Source organism: Triturus cristatus, chromosome 2_1 (genome assembly GCF_964204655.1).
Source record: "Triturus cristatus chromosome 2_1, aTriCri1.1, whole genome shotgun sequence".
In the NCBI taxonomy this organism is placed as follows: domain Eukaryota; kingdom Metazoa; phylum Chordata; class Amphibia; order Caudata; family Salamandridae; genus Triturus; species Triturus cristatus.
In genome coordinates this window covers 622,773,190-622,787,626 of record NC_140581.1, presented here as the reverse complement: position 1 = coordinate 622,787,626, position 14,437 = coordinate 622,773,190, and positions in this window count along the sequence as shown.

Below are 14,437 nucleotides of genomic sequence, written 5' to 3'. Positions count from 1 at the left end.
AAAGTGAGCTAAAGAATGATGATGGATTCAACCCAGATCTGTGACTGGGGGTGAGTGCCTGAAAGGTTTCGGCGCTCCATCCATCGTCTCTTTGTGTTTGCTTTGTTAACCCTAAGTTGTCAGGGTATGCCCAGATGTGGGTCCCTTGCTCACCTTGCCGCTGGATTCAAGCTAGCCTTGCTGATGAGGGGTGTTACCCCGAAAGTGGTCCAAGGATGCTAGCTTCCGGTTCAGAGAAGACCTGGCTTTGCAGTTCGGTCTGGACTGTTCCCATGAGGCACAGGGTCAAGACTGATTTGCATATATCTGGGTCTGAACTGAGGTGATGAAGTGAGCTGAAGAATGTTGATGGTTTCAACTCAGATCTGTGACTGGGGTGAGTTTCTGACAAGTTTCAGCACTCCGTCCATCATCTCTTTGTGTTTGCTTTGTTCGCCCTAAGTTGGCAGCGTATGCCCAGACGTGGATCCCTTGCTCACTTTGCCACTGGATTCAAGATAGCCTGGCTGATGAGAAGTATTACCCCGAAACCGGTCCCAGGCTGCTTGCTTCCAGTTCAGGGAAGACCTGGATTTGCGGTTCGGTCTGGACTGTTCCCATGAGTCACAGGGTCAAGACTGATTTGCATATAGCTGGGTCTGAACTGACGTGGCAAAGTGAGCTAAAGAATGATGATGAATTTAACCCAGATCTGTGACCGGGGGTGAGTTTCTGAAAAGATTCAGCTCTTCACCCATCGTCTCCTTGTGTTTGCTTTACAAACCAGGTCCCACACAAATGCTATGATCTAAAAGCTAAACTTCTTCTACATTAGCCAACACTCTTAACCCCTAAATATAATGAGTGGCGTTGAATCTCAAATCAGGTTTGCTTGCTTTACCTTAAAGAGAATGTTCTCTTATACAACATATTATTGAATTAAATGGAAAAAGCCCTCTCTCTTGTCTTTCTCCGCCCCTCATTCACAGAGCTTACATCATAATGCATATCATCCTACAAACAACCCTTTTACCATAACCCCACAGTATCCATGTTGATGTAGCGATATCTATATTCTTCCATTTTCCCATGGCATACATAGTCAATAAAGCTCGCAAGGCTATTCTTGTAGCAGCATCTTCCTCTCCAAGTGTTCCAAACATATTTATTGATCCTGATAGAAGCATTATGATACTGATAACACTGTGGGCTGTTCCTTCCAATTCAACTCTGTGCTATAGACCTTTGTAGTAGCCTGAGAGGAAAAGGGGTTAACAACAGTTTAAATCTCCAAGAACAGTGTGATCATTAAGATCACACAATAAAAGTCCAAATCAGTCACTTGGTGTTGAAAGATTTATTAGAAACTCAAAGCCAGACTAATATAAATCAATCTCAAGAACATACTGTAGAAATATAAGATTATTAAATGAAGACTGGTGCATCCTACAATATTGGTCCTCAACAGCAAAGAGCATCTAAGTAGCTCCTTTGCAGCGAAACGAACAATAAGGAAAAGAGCTTGATGGCAGGACGAATGATTTCAATCCTTCTCCTTATATGTGGAAAAGAATTTCTGTTTCTAGCAAATGCTATACTACACCTAAGGCTAGAGAAAACTCTATTGGAATCAAGGAAGCAAGAAAAGTGTCAGCATGAGAACCTCTGTAGAAGGTCTTTTAGCAAAACATAATATATAAAATAAAGCCACACAATCTGAAAAGTCAAGAGAGGTCTGTGCCTTTCCAAGTCTAAAGGGAATCTGACTACCAAGGTGGGTTCATTATTTCAGATGCACAATGAACACTCGAGAAACATGACTTCATAAACATCACAGTATCTTTCCAGTACAAATTGTGCATTCTGAACACAAATAAAATAGACTCCAGGTATCACATGATCCTGTTTCTCTAGGTAATGAGAATTCTTTCCTCTTGCTTTAAAAGTATGCTCACATTCACTCTCCCCCAAGAAACAACGTATCTATGTAAATCTGATCAACATGTGTACATAACTTTCTCATGTGTTTCCAGTCTAAAACAAAAGCAGGTACATTTCCTTTTCCTGATGCTCAATTTTGTCACTACCCCACTGGTGATATTTAAGATTTTTATCAGTTTCAGTTTGGGACTTTAAATCTCTCCATCTATCCTCCGCCAAATTCAGAAATTTCTTTTCCACCTCTGAAATAAGACAAGTCATATTATGTCTGTGTGCATACACAGGATCTATTGGCTTTAAGAGATGCAAAAACATTGCCTGCAATCTCTGCACCTTTAAAATAAGGTTTCTTATTCAAATGTTTGATAAGGAGAACTACATCATAATTCAAAAAAATAATATTGAAAACTGCCTTCCCCGTAAAATAGACTTATCAGAAGAATGCAATGCCATATATCAAAGGGAGATGATGGTATGTAATTCCCCCCAAAGCAGAAGCGGCTAACAGAGTACAAACATAACAGCATTCATGGTTTCTATATATTCATAAAGCAATGTAAAATAAAAATTGGGAGTATAGTCTCCTCATTTTTTTTTTTAAACAGACTTTTATTGAGTTTCCTAAAATAACACATTCAATCCCCCCGCCCACTAACTGGCCACCAGAGGAAGCCAGGATGAAGTATAACGGCCAGCCCGCCAATCTGAGTACAGAGTCACACCTCTCTTCCCATAAGGCGTCTGTGTTGCAATGCAGTCCGTCTGCAGGGTTGATCCAGGACAATGGTGTGATGCAATAAAAAGACCCCCCACCCGTCTCCCTTTCAAACTCCCCCAACAGAACACCCCATCCCAACCACCCTCCCAGGCATGTCGCCAGCTTCTAAGTTATGCAAAAGGGCAATGAAGCCTCCCGTCCCACCTGTCAGACTTCCCATCCCGCAGGGCACAGCAGTAAGTGTATCAAAAGCACAGGAGGAAGCTGCCCATCATGGATCCAGTGCCCTCCCCTCGTCCTACACTCCCATGAACGTGAAGGGTTTCTCAAGGGCCCGTGCCATATCTCCCTCCTCAAGAGCCTCTTCGTCGTCTACAGCCGGATGTTTGAACAGCTCCAGGAGTGCCACCCATGCCCGGGCCATTTCTTGTGATTTCTCACTTCCATTACGCTGAGCCAAACGTAGTCTATAGTTCCCTTCACTACCTGCCCATTTCACCATCTCCCTATTCCAGCGCAAGAGACTAGGCCCCTGCCTCGCCTTCCAGTGGGAAGTAATTTCCCGTTTAGCCAGGACCAGCCCCAGGTCAATGAACCGGCTGGTGACCTTAGTTTTGGCAGTGTGCGGGAACCAATGCAACAAGCAGACCCCCGGTACCACCTATAGCTCTCTCTCCGTCACAGTTAGCAACGCAGTCGTCACCTCCCGCCAAAATTCTCCCACCCGTGGGCAGTCCCAGAACATGTGGAGAAAATTCGCCCCCTCGTGGTCACAAAGGGGGCAAGTGTCCAACCCCCCAAAATACTCAGCAATTTTACTAGGCGTGAGGTATGCCCTATGGAAAACATAGAATTGGATGAGCTGGAGGCGCGCATTTCGGGAACATTTCCATGGCCGCTCCACGATCTCCTCCCAAGTTTTTTCTGCAATGGGTTCCCCCAGATCCGCCTCCCACTTGAGTCGCAATGCCATCAGGGGTTGGTGCACACCGCAAGTAATCCGCCGATTGAGGCAGGTCACCGCCTTAAAAGTTCCCGCCGCCATCACTATATATTGACAAGCGAGAGACATATCCGGCTCCACCAGTCCCTTTTGCCAGTGTTTCCTGATGGCCGCAGTCAGAGCTGCATGCAAGAGGAAGTCCCCCCACGGGAGATCGTGGCGCTCTCTAAGGTCATTAAAAGGGAGAAGGTTACCATCCTCATAAAGATCACCTATTGCCAGAACTCCCGCCTCTTCCCAAGCCAGCAACCGGCTCCAATCTCCCACATGAGGCAACACCTCGCACATCCGCAAAAGGATCTCAGGCGCATAAGGGATCGTGACATGCGTCCTCCTGGCTAAGCGCGCCCAGCATTGTCGTATCGTCCTCAAATCTGGTGGCACTGAAGCGCCTCTCATCAGGACTCATAGCAACACACAAGACAAATGGTGCCAGCTGGGATCTGACCCACCCTGGTCCTCCGGGCGCCTAATGTGACCCGCCACCCACTTCGTAAACCACTGAAGCTGCGCGGCAAGGTAGTAGGCCTCGAGGTCTGGCAACGCAAGGCCCCCCTCCCCCCTGGGCCTCTGCAGAGTAACTAACGCCACCCTCCGTCTCCCAGCTCCCCAGATGAACCCTGTAATCAAAGTGTTCAGTTGTGCGAAGGATCCAAACTGGGAGGGTCCCAAAATAATAGAGAAACCTGGGCAAGATGACCATCTTCACCAAGGCGACCCTGCCGGCCACCGATAATGGGAGAGTCCCCCAGAAATCAAAACAGGTTTTCGCACTGCCCGCCCCACGTTGCCCTCCAACAGATCAGCGGGAGCATGATAGATCTGAGTCCCCAAGTATGGCAAGCACCGGGATTCCCACGGGACATCCCCTGGACGAACTATCCCGTCCGGCCTGCTAGGAAATAGACATGACTTGGCCCAATTCACCCGGAGGCCCGCCACCCTCCCCAAGGTCTCCAGCAAGTCCCTCGCTCCTCGTAGGGCTTCTCCAGCGTCCGGCAAGAACATGAGCAGATCGTCCGCATAAACTGCAAGTGCTGCACTCGTCCCTCCACTAATAGCCCTGGAAAATACTGTCCTGACCTGGCGTGAGCAGCCATGGGCTCCATCGCCAGAGCAAATAATAAGGGGGACAATGGGCACCCCTGCCTCGTCCCCCGAGCGACCGCACAGGCAGCAGAAATCAACCCCCTCTCCTCACCCTAGCAGTGGAATCACTGTATAGCAGCGCCGTCCAGTGTACAAAACATTCCCCCAGTTCGAATGCTCGCATTCCATTAAAAAGGTAAGGCCACTCCAGACTATCGAAGGCCTTTTCGATGTCAACCGCAAAAATGCAGGCCTCCTCCTTGTCATAGGAGTCTGACCCCAAGATCCGCAGAAGTCTGCGTACATTCATCGCAGTGTTGCGGGAGGGGATGAATACAGGTTGGTCCTCATGGATCAGTTTCATCATATGGGGCATCAACCGACTAGCCAAGATGCGGCTTAAGATCTTGTAGTCGAGATTGAGCATCGTCAGGGGTCTATACGAGGAACGATCCCAAGCATGTTTACCCGACTTAAGAATGGGAACTATGAGGGCTTCACGCGTGGAGGTAGGGAGGGCACCCTCCCGGCATGCTGTGTTATAAAGCGCCACCAAACAGGGAGCTAGTACATCCGTGTAAGCTGCATAAAACTCAATGGGGAGCCCACCAGTGCCCGGGGTTTTGTTCCTGGCCATGTGCTTTATGGCACTGCGTACCTCGCCCGCTTCAATGTCCAGACCCAGAGCCTCAGCGTCTTCAGCCTCAAGCCTTGGCAGCTCCACCCTTGGCAAAAATTCCTCATCCCCCGGGTACCCAGGACCCGCCCTGCTCCGGTACAACTCGGTATAATACTGTAAGAAGTAATCATTAATGTGCTTTTGGGTGCAGAATACCTCAGCACCCTGCCCCCACAGTTCCATTATCGGGGTCCCCCTACGCGCCGGATTGGCCAGCCAAGCTAGCAATGTCCCCCGCCTTATCACGTTCCACATGCGCCTTATCTATGTAGGCCTTGTAGTCAAAGCAGCGCAATCTCTCGATTTGGACTGCTAACGCCTCTCGAGCCTCAAGCAACCCTGCCTCCCTGTCCGGACGCTCCGAGCGCTCCTTCTCCGAATCGTGCACCTGCCGTTCTGCCTTCTGGATGTCTTGCAGCAACACTCTGCGCGCTCCCAATACCTCGCCTATACAGCGCCCCCGAACTACGGACTTAAAGGCGTCCCATTCGACCACCAGGGATGCTGCAGTATTGGCGTTAAGTCGAAAATATTCCTCAATGGCCGACCCAATGGTAGCACGAAACACTGGATCCTCTAACGTGTCAGGTTGGAGTCGCCACATGGGAATGGCAGGGCAATCCCGCAGCCAGTGTAAAACTGTCAGCAGTGAATTATGATCAGATGATGTCCTAGCTAAGTACTCACTATGTACCATCGCTCCGTGAACATCTGGGGAGCTAAGGATCGAGTCCAACCGAACATGGAGGTCGTGTAACGACGAGAAATAAGAATAGTCCCTCTCACCCAGGTGGTGCGCCCTCCAGGTATCAGTCAGCCCCCGTTGTCGCTGCCAGTCTCACCGCACCATAGCCAGTCGATGTATCGGGGAATCTGCAAGAGGGGGATGAGAGCGATCCAGGGAGACATCTGTAATGCAATTAAAGTCGCCACCCAGGAGTACCGAGCCAGTCAACAAGGGAGCCAATCTCCCAGACAGGTGCGCAAAAAAGGAAGCCTGATCCGTGTTTGGGGCATTGATACTCCCTAGAACAATGTCCCTGCCATCCAGTCGCCCCATCACCATAACATATCTACCTTCAGGGTCAATCACCTGCCCAGTGCTCTGAAACGGTACCCCCACCCGAACCCAAACCAACGCGCCCGTGCATATGCTGAGTACGTGGTACAGAACACCTGTCCCCGCCACCTCCGTTGTAGTACCAACCCTTCCTGTTTATTTAAGTGTGTTTCCTGTAACAGTGCTATCTACACCCCACGCCGAAGAAGATAAGCATGAATCTTGTGGCGGCAAGTCATACTGTGCATCCCCCTAATGTTCCAAGATAAACATTTAATACCTACGGCGGTAGCCATGACATGGTAAAGAAAATGCTGCGCGTCCTACCTCCCCCTGTGACATGCTTGGTACCACCCTCTCCTCCCCCTACTCCTGCACCCCAACTCCCCCAACTCCCACACCCCAGGATAGGTACCCTAAAACTAGCCCCCATCCAAACTAAAAGAACCATCAACCTTGCCAACATAGAGAGTGAGACGTGTGCCGACCCAAAGGGACCCAGAGCCCCCCTCCAGCACCCCCCGCCTCGTGTGAAAGAGCCAGCAACAGCCCTTTGGGGGCCCCAATAATGACGTTCAAATAGGACCAACTCCCCTGTGTACATTGGGGAAAATCCCCTCCAAAAGTCAAACCTGGGCTGCAGTACGAGGGCAGCCTTCCCCGTCATTCGAACCCAGCTCAGCCAAACAAGTCCACCATCTGCGGGGTTACCACTGGAAGTTCAGGTTCGGAATCCTCACTCGTGCTGCCATCCGGAGAGAACCCAGAGCCCTCCAGCGCCCAGCCAGAAGAAGAAGAAGCCGGGCTGGTACCACCCTGACTGATCGCCACCACTGCCCGCACAGCTCTGTCTCGCTCAAGTCGACAGTCTGACAGCGGTAGAGCCCTCGACGGACTCACAGTGTCAGGGGATCGTCTCTCCGCAGCGCTCGCCGGCGAACTCCGCTTCGGCCCCGCCTGTCGCGTCTCCAGCCAGCGCCACGCATCCTGCGGGGTGGTGAAAAAGAGGGTGCTGGAGCCATCCACCACCCGCAGCCGCGCCGGGAAGAGCATCGCATAGGGAATGTGAAGTTGACGCAATTTCCGCTTGAGAGCAACAAAGGAGGCACGCTGTTTCTGAACCTCCCGTGTGAAATCCGGAAAAAGCATCACCCTGGAGTTATCGATTTGTAGACGTTGCCTCTCTTGAGCTTGCTGCAGGAGGTGGTCTCTGTCTCTGTAGTGCAGCAATCTCGCCACGATCGGTCTCGGGGTGCTCCCGGCTTAGGAGGCCGAGCCGGAACCCTGTGGCCTCTTTCAAGGGCAAAAAACGGGGACAACCCCTCCGGGGCAACCTCCAATCGAAGCCAGCCCTCCAGGTACCAGACTGCATCAGCTCCTTCCGCCCGCTCCGGAACTCCCACTATACGGAGGTTATTCCTGCGAGAGCGCCCTTCGCTGTCCTCTGCTCGCAACTCCAGTATCCGCACCCTGTTCTCCATCTGCGTCAAGGATTGCTGCAAGGTAGTCACATTATCTGGCACCTCCTCCAGCGTCTTCTCGGTCGCCTTCACCCGCTCTCTCAACTTCCTATGATCATCCTTTAGCAACGCGAGGTCCACTCCAATAGTATCTATCTTTGTTTCGAGGGCCTCCCGGGAAGCCGTGAATGCCTGCATGATATCCGCCAAAGAAGGGCCGCTCGGAGTCTCCACACCATGGGTGTGCGTCGCGACCTCCTCGTCCTCAGATCAGTGCCCCCCCTCTACGTCCTGGAGGACCGCGAACCCGCGTCTCCTTGATGTTCGCCCCATCACGGGCGCTCACCCAGGTCCATACCAGTCACCACCAGCCGCAAAACGCCATCTGCTCCAGCAGCAATGAAGCAATGCAGCCAATCCGGTCGGCAAGGCAGATACAGCAGAGTGAGCCCCGTATAAAGCACGGATGAGCACGGCAGCCAAGCCGGCATCAAACAAGCCAGGGGAGACCAGGTACCCGCTCCCGCACCCCCATAGTCAGAATTAGGAGGATGGAAGGGGGCAGCACTGCGCCACCAACGCAACTCAGGGGTCAGCCAGCCACTCGCGAAGGTCCTCCTGTCCACTGCGCCTCCACAAGTCACCCTCAGTGCAGTAACGTGCCACCGAGATCCAGCTGCCAACAGGTAGAGCCCCAAAGCCTCCACTCCAATCGAGTATCTCCTGCTCACCGGTGACAAACACAAGGCAACGAGGGCAAGACCTCCTGTAGCTCCTCTAATGTCCGCCGTCACCACCAGAGCTGGCAACCCCTGCACGGGAGCCACGCACTCATACTGCCCGCCACTCCCAAGGGCCAGTCAAGGGGAGGCCACCCAAAGGGGCAGCAGTGCACCGACCCAACTCCGAGCAGCACCGGAGATCTCACAGCCGAGTTTCACCGCCCACAGCAGGATCCAGCATCAACGGGGGCACTAGGCCGGACAGTAACTCACTATTAAGGCTCCCTCTCTGCTACAGGAGCCACCCAGCAGGCCCACTCCACTTCAGCTGGAGCCCACCATCGCTCCGGTCCGCAACAGGAGACAAGTAGCGGTTTCACTCTGTCGGCCATGCATGAGCGCCCTCCCGTCTGCTCCTCAATGTCTGCTCCGGGCCGCCATCTTAGGTCCAGGCAGCAGCAGAGCTCGATCGCAGCCCTCCACTCAGCCCACTCCTTGCAGGCTTGCCTTCTGCCATTCACCACTGCAGGGCCAGCACCGAGGCCGTCCGTTGCTCCCCCAGGTGATGCACCGCCTCCAACACCCAGCAGGCGACAGCGGCCTCACCGGCAGGTCGCAGCTGCCATCTTGGGCCACTCCAGGCAGAAACGCGGCAGGGTAAAGAAGCAAGCCCCGTTCCTTCACCGGGTCATCTCCACCGTCGAGGGAGTGCCCACCTGGTCACCAGGTATGCCCAGTCTGGTTGGGGGATTAGGGGCCCCCGCAATGGCACAGGATCTATTCAAACGGAGGGAGGCCACGGAGGAGCTCCAAAATCCTCGACCGTCTACATCCGCGTCAGGCCACGCCCCCCTGGAAGTATTGTCTCCTCATTTTTTTTTAAAAACCTTTTTTAACCGCAGTTGCATCATTTTACAATGTACGTTCACTAACCAAAGCGTCGGATCAGCGAAACAAAACACACGATGGTGAGACACAGCCATTCAGCCGGCAACCCGGAGGTCCGGCGGCGATATACAGGTGGACATTTGTATAGGAATCAGGTGCGTACATTGGGTAAAAGTGGGTCTTTGGTGCTTTTCTGTGTTTTGTCATGGTGCATCTAAAGCGCATTACCTGCAATAAAAGATGGCGCTGTGTTCCAGCCCACATTGCGGCGCCTTCGGTTGTCACCCAGGCCCGCAGGGGGAGTCGCATAAGGCACCGAGTTTACCCCCAAATGCCAAGGTCTCCAGGCAGCGGAGCACTGGTGTCCTGTTCATGGTGCAGGCTGGAGCGCGACAAGGAGGTTACAGTATAGCTCACAAAGACATATATGTCAGCGTTGATATCCAACGAGCCCAGTGTGCAGCTTCGCAGTTCAGCTCTATATGCGCGGTGCGTGGCGCGCCATCGTCCCCCTAGCGGCGTGCTCCCCAAGCTGCCGAGTGCCTGAGTGTGTCTGGTATGCAACGTTGCGCGCCTCGAGTGGGATCGTTCCGCGTTTTCCGGGCGTGACCGCCACCCGCGCGTAGTGCACGCCATTGCTGCCTCATCAGTATTATTCAGGGCACTTTAGGTAGGGCAGCCCCCCGGGGGCGCCGATAGCACTCCCAGCAATTGTTTTCTGTGGTTGGATAGGGATGCGGTCTGGTAGCATAACCAACAACCAAACTGCTCCCTGTGTGTGTGGTGCGATGGGAGGGATCAGGATTAGGGTCATAAACTCGGGTGGGGTCCAGGGTAAGGGGGGGAGGGGGGTGAGGAGATCATTCTGCGTTAGAGTAGGAGAGGACAGCAGCTGCCAAGTGGGGCACAGCTGGGCCACATGAGAGGCGCACTAAGCAGCAGGTCGGAGGGGGGGAGGGGGGGAGAGAGGAGGCTCTCAGAAAGGCCGAGAGCCCGCAGCGCCTGCGTCCGCGGTGTTTTTCCCATATGGATAAGGCGTTCCTCTGTGTCTAGGAGGGAGCTTCTGAGTAGGGTGGAGTGATCTTAACATATCTTCCCGTTTGAGCCCGTATCCGGGTACTGTGCGCGCTGCTTCAGGCTGCGGCAGCAGCAATCCCCGCGCGCGCGCCATGGTCGCACCGCAAATGATGCCCGGCAGTAGTCTCCTGCAGGGCAAAAAATGAGAGGCGCTAGGGGGCAAGCAGAGGGGGCCGGGAGCCAACTCTGTCTTGATCTCAGGGACGTCGCCACCCAGCTAGTAAGGCAGCGACGTCCTCCAAAGACTCAGGTTATCCCTTGGTCCCGGCAGGCCACCTGAAAGGCTGTGAGGAGGTCGTCCCAAAGCCGGGCGATGGGGAACTTCCGGAGCCCTGCAGTTTCCTCACGGAGTAGTACCGCACTCTCCGCCTGCGCCCAGTTAACGAAGGAGGCCTTCCAATGTTTGATGTGCGGGGGGATCGCTGCCTGGAAGTATTGTCTCCTCATGATATCATTTTTAGTAATTTTATAACCACCCACAATTGCATAGTACTATCAGAAGAATGCGGAGTAGGAGGAGCATCAGTAGACTTGAATTCCACTGAGCTATCTGTAGTTCAATATAATTCAATAAACACTACAGCTTATACTATAACTAAAGTCATTAGTGTGCCTCCTATGATCTATCTACGTCTACTAATATTAGGATTGGCTTCCATCACCTCGTTGGAATGCAAAACTTGGGTGGAATGTAGCAGCTGTTGAGACTTTTTTGTCGGTTTCCACCTGTGCAAACAGCAAAACCAATGTTCAAATGATATACAACAAAATATGGACAGAAATCTTCATAAGTCCTTCTATGAAATGTCTTAAATGATGAACGGTTCTAGTTCACTTACTATTAATCCTAATACAAAATGTTTCAGTTCATCAACTAGCACAGAAAACTGATTTCAATCCAGAAAGGGAAATTCAGCCACATCTAAGATAAGATGTCTCAGAGCATTTAGTTTTGTTAGCAAAAGAAGTGTACAAGTAAGATCAAACTGAAGATTATGTTCTCAAAGCTTCAACTGAACTTTCACAATGATCTCAGAAATCCCAGAACTCATTCTCCCTGTCATTTGCAAGAAAGTATGTCCATTCTGGAGATAAGTACCTTCAGCAGGACACTCTTGCTCGCTGTGAGTGTTGTTTCTTCTCCTCCTTCACTCAGGCCTGAATCCTCTACATCTTCTGGGATATCTGGGAGATCACTCTCTCCTTACAGAACCAGTCTCCCTCTCTTTTGCCTTCTTGGCCAACGTTCTTCTGCTGCTCCTCTCGGTTCCCTAGCACTAGACCCTTCATCAGAGCCTATTTCTGTTATAACAACTGGATTATCCTCTCTTTCACCAGTTTTGTCATCCACTCCTCCGAACCCTCCTCAGACTGATCTGGTGCTGTTTCAGTTTCCGACTGTACCCCTATAGCTTGACTAACCTGCTCCTGTGGTCTCTCAATCACCACTGGCTCTTCTGGGAGAGGTGCTGTTATCTCATTAAGGGGGCATGGAACCCTGCGAGTGTGGGACGCTTGGATCCAAATGGGGAGACCTCTGCACTTCACAGCAGTTGTAGTCACCAGTATGACCTGGCATGGCCCTCGCCAACGAAGCTCCAAGCACTACTTCTGTACATGCTTCTTCACCACCACCCAGTCTCCAGGTTTTAAGTTGCTGTACTGCTTCTGATGTGACTGGACTGTAGCAGATTCAACCTGATGCAAAAACTGAATGCACCACATCAGCCAATCCTTTGCAATAATCTAGTATCAGCTTATCAGTGACATTCATAAAAGTATTCGCAGGCACTGCTGGCAATTTCATTGCCCTTCCCATGATGATTTAATGTGGAGACAGTCCTATCCTAAGATCTGGTGTGCTACGCAAACTCATCAGCTCAAGCGGCAGAGCATTAGACCATTTCAAAGATTTAGAAGCACCCACTTTGGCAGGCCTTGATTTCAGCGTCCCATTGACTTGCTCCGCCAGACCTAAAGCCTCAGGTTGGTAACTACAATGCAGTCTGTTCAACCTGAGGTGCTCCATGATCGATGTCATATGGTGGTCCGAGGCGCTGCAGGTTTGAGAGTCCTTGTGGATGATGGCAATGCCTCTGCAGAGTCTGTGTTGTGGATCATCATTTGCCCGGGGGGTGTTGCAGTGGCAATGTAGGGTGCTGACGAGGGAATGAGACAAGTTTTGGGGATGAGGATCACGTTGGGGTCAAGGATAATTGTGCTGTACCAGATTTCCATGGCGTGTTTGCATAGGGATCTGATATTAAGTAGGGCACAGTGGAGCTGTGGCCTCTGAAGAGGTGCCTGCTGCTGGTTAGTGATCGTGATGGTTCTTGCATGCAGGAAAAGTGACAGTGGTGGCAGGTGAAGGGTCTTTCAGTGGAGCATGGAGAGGCATGGCAACAGTTGATTCGTTGCTTGGGTTCGATGTGTCGGGTTTCTTCTTTGGAGACTGGCAGCGGGCTGTAGATCCAGGGGTACTGGTACTGGTGCTGGGTGCAGACGGGACATGGACATGCAGCGGCCTCCATTAAATAGCCCGGGGAGGAGGAAAGAGCAGACCGGGAGGCAGGAGGGTAGGGGGCTGGGTGGGAGGACGGCATGGGTGAAACCGGCAGGAACTGGTATGAGGGGCCCGACCCACGGGCCAAGAGCAACGGCGCCAAAGAAGAATGCACAGGAGCAAGTAACTAGAATTACGCCAATTCCATAGGGAAACAAAATTACAAAAGGAAGCAATTAAAAATTAGATTACACATGGAAGTAACAAAAAATAGAATGAAACAAGAAAGGAACTAAAAAAAAATACACAAGGAAAACACTGAAAATAAAATTACACAAGGAATCAGACAAAATAAAGACTAAGCAAAGAAGGCAAATTACGCTGTACAAGGGGACACAGGGCCGGGCTCAAAGCAGTGAACTACGCGCTGGCAGGAGGACCAGAGGTGCCTCTCTGCTGCGAGGCTATGGCAGGGGGGTGACAACCAGATGAGGGCATTCTCCTTGTTCTGATGCATTTAACGCTATTTCGTTTTGCGAAAATGCATACATTTTGGTCGTGAGAGGGCATTTTTGAGCTACTAAATAGGGCTGAGTGCAGAATTGCTTTTCTAGCGTAAATAGCACTAAATGCTGGTATTAGGTTGGGAATAAATCCTCCCACAAGATCACATTTAGCAAGCAGCCGCTCACACTTGCTAATTGTGTTCTGCTGCAGTTAGCCCTAATTCTTAGCGCAAAAATGCATCCTCACATTCATTTTGGACATGAAGAGGAATATGTGTGCTAGGAAATAGCACTAAATCTAGAATTACTCTTCTAGTGTAATTCCATGTTAATTCTGCGTGATTACGTTACATGGAATTACACGAGTTATGCCCACACCTAATTGCATTGCAAGCCCACCAGTCGCCCACACCATCTACCAAATAGCAATGCCCAGGAAAGCCAATCAGCTGCTCCTTGTAGCAAAAGGACCCTATTGAATTTCTAAAGGGACTCCTGTCTCCTCATCATCACTTCAGTGTCTAGGGCTTCCGGCTTCAGGAATGTGAATAGCATTCTTTCACTGTCTGGGAAACAGCCTCTTCTCCAGGTTGTGAATATGAACAGGCCATCAAGCAGATTCCAAAATAGAACCAAATAGGCCTTTATTACTTAGGGTCACTCCAACACCCAATGTACGCACCAGGTAGGCAACACACATCCATGCACAGAATGTTAGCACTAGAACCTTTATTAGCACGCAGCAGTGGAACTTTACAGAAGTTGACAAGGAGGCCTTCACTCCCATGGCACAGATGAAAAAAATCTGGGGG